Source organism: Carassius gibelio, chromosome A8, assembly GCF_023724105.1.
Source record: "Carassius gibelio isolate Cgi1373 ecotype wild population from Czech Republic chromosome A8, carGib1.2-hapl.c, whole genome shotgun sequence".
In the NCBI taxonomy this organism is placed as follows: domain Eukaryota; kingdom Metazoa; phylum Chordata; class Actinopteri; order Cypriniformes; family Cyprinidae; genus Carassius; species Carassius gibelio.
This window is the reverse complement of record NC_068378.1, coordinates 25,784,021-25,797,910: the sequence shown is the minus strand read 5'-3', so window position 1 is coordinate 25,797,910 and position 13,890 is coordinate 25,784,021. Positions and strand designations below refer to the sequence as shown.

Sequence of the window (13,890 nt, the reverse complement as noted above, 5' to 3'; positions counted from 1 at the left end):
CTTGTCAAATTAAAATTTAGATTCCGCCTATCGATTCCTATGCGCTTTTTATTTGTATTTATCTGTGAGGACTGGACCTAGCAATCTGCCAGGACCTTGCTTGCATTACATGTGATTTTGTTTAGTTGTCTACTGTTTTTTCTTCAGAATTGAGAGAACCAAAACCTTTATTGGAAAGAAAATAAAATAAAAATAAGAATCGATAAGCAGAATCGGAATTGATAAAATTCAAACAATACCCAACCCTATCCGACAAGCGGTTGGATCGTTCTTTTCTCTTTACTGTTATCACAAGCATATTGTCTAATTCTAACATTTGGTGATATTTCTAAATTGCAATTCCTTAATTTCTAAAAATAAAATCATGGCTAAACAAATTGTAATTAATCAATTAATTCGGGAAAATCGACCGGCTCTAAGCACCACGGAGAAATATCTTATCTTGTAAAAGGTGTAGCTCTGTAGTGTAGAGTTAGCATGATCATGAATCTCGAAAGTGAAAGTAAAATGAGAGCACGCATTCAAGAGCAGTTCCAATGCCCTGCACATCAGTAGACTCAGCCTCAGACGTGTCGAAGTCGTCACCGGATTGTTTGATTTCTACAGGATTTCCATGAGATGTGTGTGTCACGTTCTTTAACGCTCTGCCTGAAAACAAAAATACTGTGGTGCCAAACCTGCTCACGAAAGAAGAAAGCCTTTACAACTGTGACGAACAGCACTTATCAGGATCATCTAAAAACTGGATTTTCAAAAGTACGTGAAATATTTAAAGTTCGCGGGATGAAATCTTTAAAAGGTGTCTGAGAGGTTTACACACTGGTTTGTTATTGTGGCAACATTTCCACAGCTCGAAATGTAACGCTGAACGAAACGAACTGTGATTGGTTGTTTGACATGTCAGTCAAACGGCCTTGGCCAATGAAAGCTGCCATGAATTCCCGACCTTCATTTTTATTATCCTCCCATCTCGTAGGCTATTTATTCCCTAAAGGGCAGAGGTCGGCAATAGGTGGTCTGCGGACCAAAACTGGCCTGCCAGCAATAATATCTGGCCCACGCCTACAGCCAGATTATTTTGATATCGGCTGGTTCTTAAATAGATCGGTCATGACAGCAAGTTACTCAAAATCAGAGTACGTGAGCAGAGTTGTGTGATTTTGTGATTGTGTGAGCAAGGAGCAGATTTTTTAAAAGTGGAGTGTCATGGTTTTCACTCGCTCTAAGAGTGCTCCACCACCGCTCCATCACAAGTGCCATTCATGCCAACGACCCGTAATATTAATGCATATTTAGTAAGAATTCACATTAAGCATATTTAGCTAGCTTGATCGAGATGGATCACTCAAATCAGAAAGAATGTGAAGGCTATGATGACGACAATGGACATGAGCGGGAGGTTACAGTTCTCGATGAATTTGTTTTTTCCTCCTAGATACTGGATATTTTCAGTTGGAAGCATGATTTATACTATAACACGCAATCGCTCTCTCAATAATGCATTCAAACAAATGTAATCTTAGTGCTATTTCGTCTGTATCTGATTTCGAATGAGCAGAAATCTGTAAGAAATGCATCCATCTGTAGGGAAAATAACTGACGAAAACGTACTTTTATTGACTCTTCACTCTGCTCACATACTATGCAGGACACCGCCACACAAATGTGGCTATTTGTTAATGACTGTCCTCATACAGGATTTAACACAGACAGCTCACTACCAGTTACACAAGGCACTGTAACAGTCTGTCACGGGCAATTCTAGATGCATTTTTCATCAATTAATTTCGCAAATGATCCTTTGACTATGTTCTGTCTAGTGGCAATTATTATTTTTTTGGCCCGATACCAAACTTACTTGCCAACCCCTGCTTTAGGGGTTCTGTAGTACACTTAATTTATTTTCTGAACCTGGAATTGGGATGCAGCGGATTGCTGGGGGGGGATCACGATGCCGGCTCAACATCGTGACGTCTGTCATCCATCTGTGATGGATGATGGCATCATCAATCGGCCCAATCCTAATGGCTGGGTCGAGCTTTATGAAAAGAGGCCACTATGTACAGAGCCATTCATCTCAAGTGTCATCATACTCATCAGTTAATTGGTGACAGAGCACTAGAATATGGTTGATCTCAAAACTACAGTTATTAACTAGGACTAAATGACACAAGTTTTTAATTCAATAAACTGTAAAATTAAAACTTGCTTGGAAGAAAACAAGGAACATTCTGTAATAAGGACAATTTACACATCTAAAATATCAAATGAGAAACACTGTATCATTGGTTTCTCTCTTCTTTGGTATTGAACCAACTCTCAAAACTAACCGGTTTGTATTTTTCTTCCAATGAAAGTTATCTGTGAAGCTCTGCTAAGTGCTAACTAAAGATGCATAAGGAATGAGATGACACAATTTCAGAGAAGATAACAAAACCCAAGTTGTCAAATACTAAAATTCAGTGACCCTGAGTCTCCCGAGAGTCATATGTGAGTAAGTTCAGTTGGTTCATGGCCAGAGGGCAACAGTGTCTCTATGCAAAAACGATCAAGCACATGCTTCAAGTGAAGGCCACACTCGCGCCATCTGGAACCTACTGATAAAACATATCTCTAGCAAGAAAACACTCATGTTTACTACAGCTGAGGAGTCGGTGTTCAATCTGATTGGCCATTTTAGTGTATTGTAACTGTACTGCAGTCTCATGACCTCAATAAATGACAGTGCAATGTGGTAAATGAAAACTGTTCAACATGCAAAAGTAGTTTTATGCAGTGCCACACCATTTCCATACCAGATCCAAAAGCATTCTTTCAGGTAGAAGGTCCATGAAGACGCGTAAATTTCAGCAAAGGATAAATGGATTTGCAGCACTAAAAATCACTTGCAGTAGCTCTGTTACTAAATTTATTTAATAATGGCTATCCATATACAACTATGATCAGCTGTTCCTTCGTCTTTGCTGAGCTTTCAACTTTGGTACTGGAAAGGATGAAGCTGATTGGTTGGATCTTGTCACATGACCTGCGGTGTGCGCTTGCGAGATTCTGAAAAGTTAAGATGTTTTTAACTCCATGCGGTGCAGGCGAGCCTGGAAAAAAACGAGCGCGTCGCTTCCATTATGAGCACGCACGCATACCGCGCGCCTACATTTGAAATAACGAACTTGAGCGCACAAAAGACGCGACATGTGAACGTGCCTCAGTTCAAGCAGCACGTGAACCTATCATACCTTGCTCTTGAGTACATAATGAACATGAATTAACATCAAAAGGTAGGCTATTTATAAGAGATTCTACAGTACAAAACTTTCAAACTGGGGAAAACGTGTAAAGCTTGTTAACATTGCTACGTAATATTAACCTCAGTAACCTTTTGGTGTCCATCATCAGTCAGCTAGAAAAATAACTATAAAGAGGAGCATTTTGCTATATTTATGAGCTATTGAATTTTTATATTTTTACTTAACCTGTTGTCTACATTATTCAACTCCTCCTATAAAATTTTATTTTACTAATTAAGAAAAACAGACTGAAAGTGTGAAAGACATGCACTCTTAAAAATAAAGGAGCTTAAAAGGTTCTTCACAGAACAATTCTGGTTCCACAAAGAACCATTCAGTCAAAGGCTCTTTGAAGAAAAATCTCTTTCTGACCTTTTCATAATCTGTTATTGTCTTCAAATGTTAAAGGTTCTTTTTGAAACCATTTAGACAGGAAAAAAAGGTTCTTCTATGGTATCATGAAGCACCTTTATTTTTAAGAGAGTATGACAACATTTACAGGATGAATTGAGGAGGACCCCAAACTATACTCAGTGGCCAAGTGATGCTTATGGTCCATGATATTGAAACAGATTTTGTGTAATAAACAACGCATGACTGTATATTTCAAGTTGGAAAAGACATTTAGCTCCCACTTTAAGTGAACCTTCATTCCCAGCTCATCTACAAAATGGATTAAATTGCTGATAAAGTCAAGAAAAGATGAGACATAAACACGTCAGTATGATTAAAAAGTTAAAATGTAAAATAAATAATTTAAAGAAAACACATAAAACATGTTTATTCTGTGGCACCTAAAAAAATCATTTGGCACCTAAGTTTTTTTCTTATAGGAGCCAATGGCTCCCAAGTGGATTTTTTTGTTTGGAGCCCTGAACAAAGTTCAACTAGAAAGAGATGCAGATCTCGCTTGTGTTTTACTCAACAGGTGAGTTGTTTTGATTTGTATCTCTACAGAAAATGTATGCTATTATAACTATCAATAAGATTAGTATTATGGGGCATACACGCCAAATCGTGTCTCTAGACTCGCACGAGGACGCGTCTGATCCATAGTGTGATCGTGTCTTTGCATTGACTTTGTATGTAATCTACTAAGGCAAATCGTTGAACTCGCATTAAATCCATGATTTATCTTTCCGTCTGATTGACGGCCGTCAGCAGTTGGGTAGAAGACAACAAATCCCATCATTCCACGCTCCTTCTTAGCATCATCAAACCACGCGATTGCTATTGTTTTGATAGTGCGCCCTCTAGTGGCAGGTCATACAACCTGTACCTTTAAGTACCCCTGTTTTGTGATAAACAGGCTTTTTATCTAATCAAATTTAAAATTTTAAAACTCACATTAGCTTTCATTAAATTATTTTATTTGCTGTGGTTCTGGAGATCCAGAGGTGATGGGAAATAAACAAATCTTGAATACATAAAAAATAAATTGATACATGAATAATTATACTGAAATATCTAAACTATATATATTTTTTTCTTGTACTTTTGATACAGCAAAACTCTCTCTCTTCTAACTGACAGCAAGTTCACGCACACAGCAATGCAATGAGAAGCATTTATCAACATGTTGTTTATCAAAATACAAATTTAATAACATTTTACTCCAAATTCACTTCATATTTTCAGTTGAGAATTTGAAATAACTACCTTTTGTGATCCGATGTGGTTTCTTATCATAAAATTTGGCTGAAAACAAACCATTTTATATCATTATTACATGGCTCTCTGGAATACTTGTAAAAAATCTATATTTTTCTGGTATCGCATCGACAACACTAGTTACAATAAATATTTGGACACTTGAAATGTTTGAATGAATAAACAATGATTTTACATTATGAAAACACTAGTAGAACATGTTCATACTTTGCTAAGACACAAGTTTAACAGAGGAGACTTCATTCATCCACTAAAACTCATCACAACACCAGTTGATTCAAAGACACTGAGAAATCAAAAATAATGAAGAGAAAACTTCTTCAGGGTTTGAGCACAGGGGACTTGATCTAATGGAAGGCATTTTTAAATATGGCATAACTGCCCAAATACTTTGTGGGTTTGCTGTGCTCTAAACAAACAGCAAGAACAGATGTTTATCATTATGAGTCCATTCATAAACCACCCGCCCTCCTGTCACTTGGGTTACTATTGATCGGCCCACGACACGCAGTCAGTGACGTGTAAACACAAAATCATCGAGGTTTTATCTACTGCTGCGTATAGATGCAAGGCATTTGTGTTCATTCAGCAGGTTGAGTTGACTTTAAACCAGATGCATTTCATTCCAAAGTCACACCATGAGTCAGATTCAAACCACATGAGAAACCCAACACCAAAACACAGCAGAAGAGCCAAGGGATCATCTAGCAGCACCACGCGGATCTGACAGAAACACAACAAATCCAACACACGCCTCTCTTCAGTGAAACCAAGGAAACCACACATTCCCTGAAAAACACTTTAGTTACTGAAACTATAGTAACTGGGAAGTGCGTGAGTTGGGCTCCTTGCGTGAAAATCCAATTGTTTTCTCTATAGTGGAGCTGGTCTTAAACGATAACTTAAAAACCTTTAAAGAAAGACATTCTGTGTTATGAGGTTGTTAGTAATCAATGGCATATGCTTTTGTTGAAGCCATCAGTTTGCGTTATTTCACCATATTTTTTAAAGAATCATGATCAACAGTGGAATAGCTGGTGGAAAAAAAAAATCACAAGCAGCAAATCGCATCAAACACTTTAGTGCCCGTCTACTTAGGGCTGCACAATAATGGTTAAACTGATAATCATACCTTGCTACCCTGCTGGAAAAAAATGCAATATGCAATAAGGGGAATGCAATAACATTTAATTTGTCCTTTAACCAACCTCCACTGACCATACACTGACTTCATTTAACCAACTATGATAATACAAAACTCATGGTTTTGGTTAGTGTTTTGTCATCTGTATTCACATTACATTTTCTAAGTGAAAAATTTTTGCAAATGAGAAAAAGCCACTCAGATCGCACAGTAAATTTGCTCAAAGATCGTTAATACACACTGTGAATGAGGTGTTAGAGAGTGTAGTGACATCATTAATACAATAGTTTTATATTTCTTCATTGTTTTTTAATGTCATCCGCAGTGCTTCATGGGGTTATAGTTCTTTCCCTCAAGCTGTTAAAGGGGCAGTTCATCCAAAAATGTTGTTCCAAACTTGTATGAGTTTCTTTCTCACACAAAATATATTTTGAAGAATGCTGGTAACCAAATAGTTGATGGTAGCCATTGACATGGCTTTCCATACTATGGAAGTCAAAATCTAAAAAAATACTTGTTTTGGGTGAGTTATCGCTTCAAATATTTTTGTCAAATTTTCAGTGCTTTTTGCTTCAAATTAAAGTTTGTAATGTGGTGTTCTCCTCGTAGCTGGTTGGTCTGGTTCATGGCTTTATACTCTTGAAAGGAATACTTTTTAAAGATCCCTATGGCAAAAATGAATGGGAAAAATACAACCAGAACCAAAGCTGCTATAAAACTTGCACTCATTCTGAAAGCCTCTTATTGCCCATAATTTAGGAACAGTAACCATGTTAATAACTATGGTATTCTGATGGAAACTATGGTTGAGTTATTGTTGTGAAACGGTCTAAAATATTCTAAATGTATCTTTGGATGAGAATCATAATTTATTAAATAAGTATTACTAGTGTTTTAAACTTAAACACTTAGCTTTACTATAATGATGTCCTGTTAATCACAGTCTCCACCAAAATAGTGTGGTTATTATAGTTATTGTTCCAACTGTTGAGTCATAATAATTACAGAATCTCCTCCAAAAGCAAAGAAGCTTCCAGAACATATACTGCAGTAACAATAACTATGCTAACTGTTATTATGCTGGAAACATGGCCGCTATTCTACAAAAGTGCTCCCATCTTGCCTTTATACACCACTGTGACTGTCATAAAAATGAATCCAAAATGATGCATCAATATTTTAACTTTTACCATGGTTTACATCCAAATACTACAGAGAACGTTTTCTTATTCATAACAACCGTGGTGAATACCACGAAATCTCAGTTTTGTTGTAGCAACAGAGTAAACCTGGTTACCATGATGAACTGTTGTAAGGGGCTCGCGCTCGATCTGTCAGTCAGACGCACGGCGGTTCAATACCGACTGACTAACCGACAAAAAACTGAGTAACATTGCCAAGGCCGCGTTTTTTCCTCTGCCATCGCTCAAGCTTATATCAAACCATCTTAATAGCAACAGGCTCTAAACCGCACTGGTATTTAACCGCTCATGTAACGGATTTTAGACATTTCTCCTCAGACAAGGCCCGTGTCGGCGACTGTTGTTGTTGTTGCAAGCGGAGGGCGGACCCCTCAGATAAGGCCTCAAAACACGCCAAAAACACCCGTATCCCGCGCCAAAAGCACTCGGCTCACTCACCTGAGGGCAGCCTGCGAGACAGAGCGGGTGTACGCCTTCTTCCGAGCCGCAGGAGAGAAGATTAACGACAAACAAATCGGCAAATAGCACCTAGAAGCCATTTGCAGAATCAGCCCGTCCCACTGTGGAATCCCGTCGTCATCGCCGCTACCACGACGACGTCTGACGTCACGACGCAGATTGCGTCAACAAGTTCGAATGTGTGGGGGAGGGGCGGATCTGTAAACAGACTTTGAAGTGGCCATTGTAACCTTTATATTGTAACCAAGAATATGAATAAATAAATATTTACAGATAGCGGAGATGGAAATTTGACACAAAAACAATGTCAACAATATCAAATTGACTGTAACTGAAAGTGAATTAAAGGGAAATGTAAAGTTGATTTGAATTTGAAAGGGGATACAGTTGTCAATTTTATTTTTGGTTCAGGGTTATTTAGTATGGCTTGTTTACGTCACAGGATTCAAAACAATAATATAATAAAATAATCCCCAATTTATTTATTTATTTTTTTACTCTGCGAAAAAAACGTATATAAAATGTATTATATATTATAGAAAATAAAAAACTATTACCTTAAAATTCTCTCATTTTTTTTTACTAATAAAACTAGGCCTATTTGAATCATGCTAATAAAATAAAGTACAAGGTAGGCTATAACAAAAACACACAAACAAGATAGGTTTATACAATGGTGTTCTGTATTCAGTAATGAAAGTGAAAGTGAAGTGACATTCAGCCAAGTATGGTGACTAATACTCCGAATTTGTGCTCTGCATTTAACCCATCCAAAGTGCACACACAGAGCAGTGAACACATACCCGGAGCAGTGGGCAGCTATTTATTTATACAACCCTAGAGTTAGGAGTCATACTCCCTAACCACTATACAACTTAATGTATCTGTATATAGCCTATGTATGTAATTAAAAGACACATTTACTTGTCCTCTCTTTAACAACCAAAGCTTTAAGTTCTCTGCAATTAGGTCAATGTGTGCAAACACACCAGAAAGCTTTGGATGGAGGAAAAATTACCATTACCAGGGACGGACTGGGAATAAAAAACGGCCCTGGACTTTGACTAAACCCGGCCCAAAGCAATCGCCGCACGGAAACTCGACAACAGTCTGTCTGTGCCATCTTTGTGTACTGTTGATTTAAACACTCAACTTAAACACTCTCTATACTGTCAGGTATTTTGTCGTCTTCTGAGGGTGGTTTAAAAAAAAAAAAAAAATCTAGGATGTGACTATCTGACTTGGGGCGCTTAAAAGTTATTTAAAGTTGAGCTGGAGTGAGTGTCTTTCTCTGCTCTTGGTCTAAGCTCAACCTGAATAAACAAATTATGAAATGAAAAAACAAAAAAACAAGATAGCATGGAATAGGTTATATAATATGCTGTTATAACAGCATATTATACAATCTATTCCATGCTGTTTTAAAATGAATTTATTTCTTGATAATCTTAATTAATTTATGCAGTAATTAATCTTACTGCACAAATAATAATACCACATCTAAATGAAAATACACCATTACAAATGTATCTTCTGTATTCAAAATCTTCAAAGTTTGTAAGCATTAACTTTAACGTTACCAACATTTTTAAAAGTAAAAGCACAAAATATTTCTTAATTTTAGCTACTGCATGTGGCATTTTAAAGCTAAAATGTTGAAGTTTAGCTGTTCTAACTACTGCTAAGGTTCGGAGCGGCTTCATGGATCATTTGAATCAGTTCGGGAGTTCAGGGTGGGATCGCAAATCATTTGAGTCAATTTGGGGATTGAGAATCATTTGAGTCAGTTCGGGAGTTCAAAGCGAGTTCGCGAATCATTTGAGTCAGTTTGGGGATCGCAAATCATGTGAGTCATTTCAGGAGTTCAAAGCGAGTTCGCAAATCATTTGAGTCAGTTCGGGGAGTTCAAAGCGGGTTCACGAATCATTTGAGTCAGTTCGGGAGTTCAAAGCGGGTTCGCGAATCATTTGAGTCAGTTTGGGGTTCGCGAATCATATCTGTATATGGATAGGCATTTTTAACTAATTTAGTAGCTAGTTCTAATTATGTCTTCCACACGTGTTTAGGTGTGATATGTGAACTCTTTTTTGTTTTAATGATGTGCCTTTTAACAGTATCAAATATATTCAAAAACTAAACAAACCTACCTAAAAAGTGCACGCATCAAGTTAATATAAAGTTACATGATGAAGTCATACTTGTGCGCGTGTGCATTTTGAGTGCATTCTTTCACTACATTATTCGGTATATTCAAATGCATTTATGAATGCATGTGAATGATATGGAGTCAGTTTAACGCCGTATATATATGCAAAAAATGTAAGTTTTGCTAAAGAAAATAAAGTTTTGCAAACGAAAATTAAAGTATTGAGGAAAATAAATTAGCATTTTAGAAACAAAAATTAAGAACTGCAAAACATAAATGAAACAGCGCGAAAGCAATGATATCGCAATACATATTTTCCATGGTCATATCTATTAATTTATTTGCTTTTTAAAATGCTTTTATTTTATGTGTCAGTCTAGTTTGCAATACCATTTTTCCTTTGCGCTTCACTTTTCTGCACGTCTCTCTTTGTGGCACTGTTTTGACGTGGGGGCGGAGTCAAGGGACGAGGGCGTGTACAACATGCCTCCCTGGAAGTGACGTCATCGGCCCGAGACGCAGCTCACTGATCCAGGTCCTGTCATGATCATAGACACTAAAAGAAATGGACACAGCGACCCCATTGGAACTCAATTGAGACAAGTGAAGCCCATTTTTAGCGCTTTTTAGCACTTCCGTTTCTGACGCGCAGACTCAAACTAAGCTTAATGACGTCAGCAACCTGTCTGACAGATGTAAATCTTCTAGTAGCTATGCGTGCAAACTGTCATCGTTAATCTTGCAGAGACGGCGAGCTTGAGCGGGGAGTACTTTGGCGTGAGTGAGCAGGAGTAAGTATTCTGATTAATTATTTTGTATAGTATTTTAAAATGTAACGCCAGTACGCCATATTAAGTTAATTGCCTGCGAGCTTCTCCTCCTGTCTGTATGGTAATGCGACAGAGAGTCGAGTGGTTATGACGCAAAATGAATGGGAGTCAATGGGAATGCTAACGGAAGAGAAGTTCTGCTACAAGATGGTGGCACGCGGCCGACTTCAACTTCCGGTCGACTTCCTTGCCGCCTGGTCATGATGAGCAGAGATTTTCGAGTGGATTGTTTCTTTTTATTCAATAGCATTAAAACATTAATGTTTTCGTTTTATTTACTTAATTAACAAATGTATGTGTATTAGCAGTGTTTGCTCAAGTTAAAGAAGTTGTTAACATGAACATCTGCTGTTTATTTATCTCGATGTGCACACTTTCATAGCATTAAAATGTGTATTGTTTCATTTGGTTAACTGCAAATGTTTGTTTAAAATCTATTAACTTGTGGGAGGACGCTAGCGCACAGAAGCCTTCTTTGCTCACATTAGTTCAGAGTTACTGCTAGTTTTAATGTAAAATAATGCAATTCACTTCATAAACTATAGCTTCATCATTATCACATTATCACACATAATTTAAGAGGTCTACGACTCAAGTTTCATATCGATAGCAAATTATTTTTTCATTTACATAACTACTGGCATAAATTAATAAATGATATTCATTGTAAGATAATTTTTTTTTAACTCAAGTCTTTTTGGTTTAGTTTTGTTGTGGCCACGAGGTATTAATTCTTGGGAATGTGATAATGTCGTGGCCACAAGGTCAATGAATAAACAAACCTGGGTGACCAGAGCAACCTGAGATTATCAGAGATTAATAAAATATTTTTTTCATCCATCCCACAGTCCGTTGATCATGTATTTTTATGTAATATATGTTCATATAAAGCTATCATGCTTATTTTCCCCTTTCAATTTGTGTATTGCTTACCTAATTAACGTTCTGTGATGAGTGTTTTCATTTACAAATGAAACTAGCAAATTATTATTTTATAATTCTACTATTTATTATTATAGGGTTAGGATTTATATAGTTATTGTTAAATTCATCCTCTAAAGTGCCCTTCCAGGTTCAATTCGGGTTCGCGAGTTCGGGAGTTCGTCGCGGGTTCGCGAATCATTTGAGTCATTTGGGAGTTCAAATCGGGTTCGCGAATCATTTGAGTCAGTTAAGGATCGCGAATCATTTGAATCAGTTCGGGAGTTCGTAGCGGGATCGCGAATCATTTGAGTGAGTTTGGGAATCGCGAATCATTTGAGTCTGTTTGGGAATTCGTAGCGGGTTCGCGAATCATTTGAGTCATTTCGGGAGTTCAAAGCGGGTTCGCGAATCATTTGAGTCATTTCGGGAGTTCAAAGCGGGTTCGCGAATCATTTGAGTCAGTTTAAGGATCGCGAATCATTTGAATCAGTACGGGAGTTCGTAGCAGGTTCGGGAATCATTTGAGGCAGTTCCGGAGTTTGTAGCGTGTTTTGGGAATCATTTGAGGCAGTTCGAGAGTTCGAAGCGGGTTCGCGAATCATTTGAGTCAGTTCGGGAGTTCGTAGCGGGTTCGCGAATCATTTGAGTAATTTCAATTCAATTCAATTCAATTCAAGTTTATTTGTAGTCCTTTTTACAATACAAATCGTTACAAAGCAACTTTACAGAAAATTATGTTTCTACAATATTTAGTAGTAGCTTATGGTGGTGACTGTCAGTTTGTGCACGTTTGACAAGATTTTTAGAAAAAATTAATACAAGACGTAGTCAGCTAGACGATGAACATTATTAATATTAATTAATAATTATATGATGCAGTCACACATGTAGCAATAATTGTTAGTTCTGTTTGTTGATTCAGGGTTAGCATCATCTGAGGTCCTCTGAGGGTCAGCATCATCTCTTCTCAGGTGTTCTGGATCCAGACTCGAGCTTGTGTAAATCCTAGTTACCACGGGATTTAAATTCCGTGGATCCCGTGGCAAAACATAGAAACAAAATAGAGACATCATTGGCATAGCTGCTGATCCAACAAACTAAAATTAGTTTAACCCAAGCTAATGAATAAAAATTCACATTTGATCAGATTCAACTACACTCTCAATTTAAGAGATGCATTATTCAAATGCTTGGCGAAAGAGGTGCGTTTTTAATCTCTGCTTTTTGGGCTACCTGTAGCTTGTTTATTGACGAAGCAGGACAACCACCTAGAAGTGCATTACAATAGTCCAGTCTAGAGGTCACAAATGTATGAACTAGCCTTTCTGCATCCGAAACAGATAACATGTTTCGTAGCTTGGCAATGTTTCTAAGATGGAAGAATGCAGTTTTTGTAACATTGGAAATATGATTTTCAAAAGACAAATTGCTGTCTAATATAACACCCAGATTTCTGACTGTAGAGGAAGTAACAGTACATCTGTCTAGTTGCAGATTGTAATCTACAAGATTCTGTGTAGTGTTTTTTGGTCCAATGATTCATATCTCCGTCTTATCCGAATTTAATTGGAGAAAATTATTTTATTTTACATTTTTAACACACTCTGTTAGCTAAGATAATTGAGAAGTTTCATCTGGTCTCGTTGAGATATATAGCTGAGTATCATCAGCATAACAGTGTTATAATATTACCAAGGGGCAACATGTATATTGAAAATAGAAGGGGACCTAGGACGGATCCTTGTGGCACTCCATATTTTACTGATGATAAATGAGATGACACCCCATTTAAGTAAACAAAATGGTAGCGATCGGACAGGTAGGATCTAAACCATCTTAGAGCCTGCCTTTGAATACCTGTATAGTTTTGTAATCTATCTATGAGTATGTCATGATCTATGGTGTCGAACGCAGCACTAAGATCAAGTAAGACTAGAAATGAGATGCAGCCTTGATCTGACGCAAGGAGCAGATCATTTGTAATTTTAACAAGTGCAGTTTCTGTGCTATGGTGGGGCCTGTAACCTGACTGAAATTCTTCATACAGATCATTTTTATGCAGGAAGGTTTTCAATTGAGCAGACACTTTTTCAAAAATTTTAGACATAAATGGAAGATTTGAAATAGGCCTATAATTTCCCAGTACATTAGGATCTAGTTTTGGTTTCTTTATAAAAGGCTTTATAACCGCCAGCTTGAATGGTTTTGGGACGTGAACTAAAGATAACGA

At 37.3% G+C, this 13,890-nt stretch overlaps 1 protein-coding gene across 6 annotated transcripts in view; it reads right to left on the bottom strand.

Annotated features, from left to right (window-relative positions):
* LOC128019026 (myotubularin-related protein 3) overlaps positions 1 to 7,903 on the bottom strand; it is a 37,603-nt gene extending 29,700 nt beyond the window's left edge. For 5 of the 6 annotated variants that reach the window (XR_008185043.1, XM_052604963.1, XM_052604965.1 and 2 more), the window contains exon 1: positions 7,740 to 7,886. The gene's annotated coding sequence lies outside the window, so the exon portion shown is untranslated. Of the gene's footprint in view, positions 1 to 7,739 lie in introns of all 6 variants that reach the window. The other variant, XM_052604966.1, reaches the window with a different exon arrangement.
* Between the last annotated feature and the right edge of the window lie 5,987 nt (positions 7,904 to 13,890).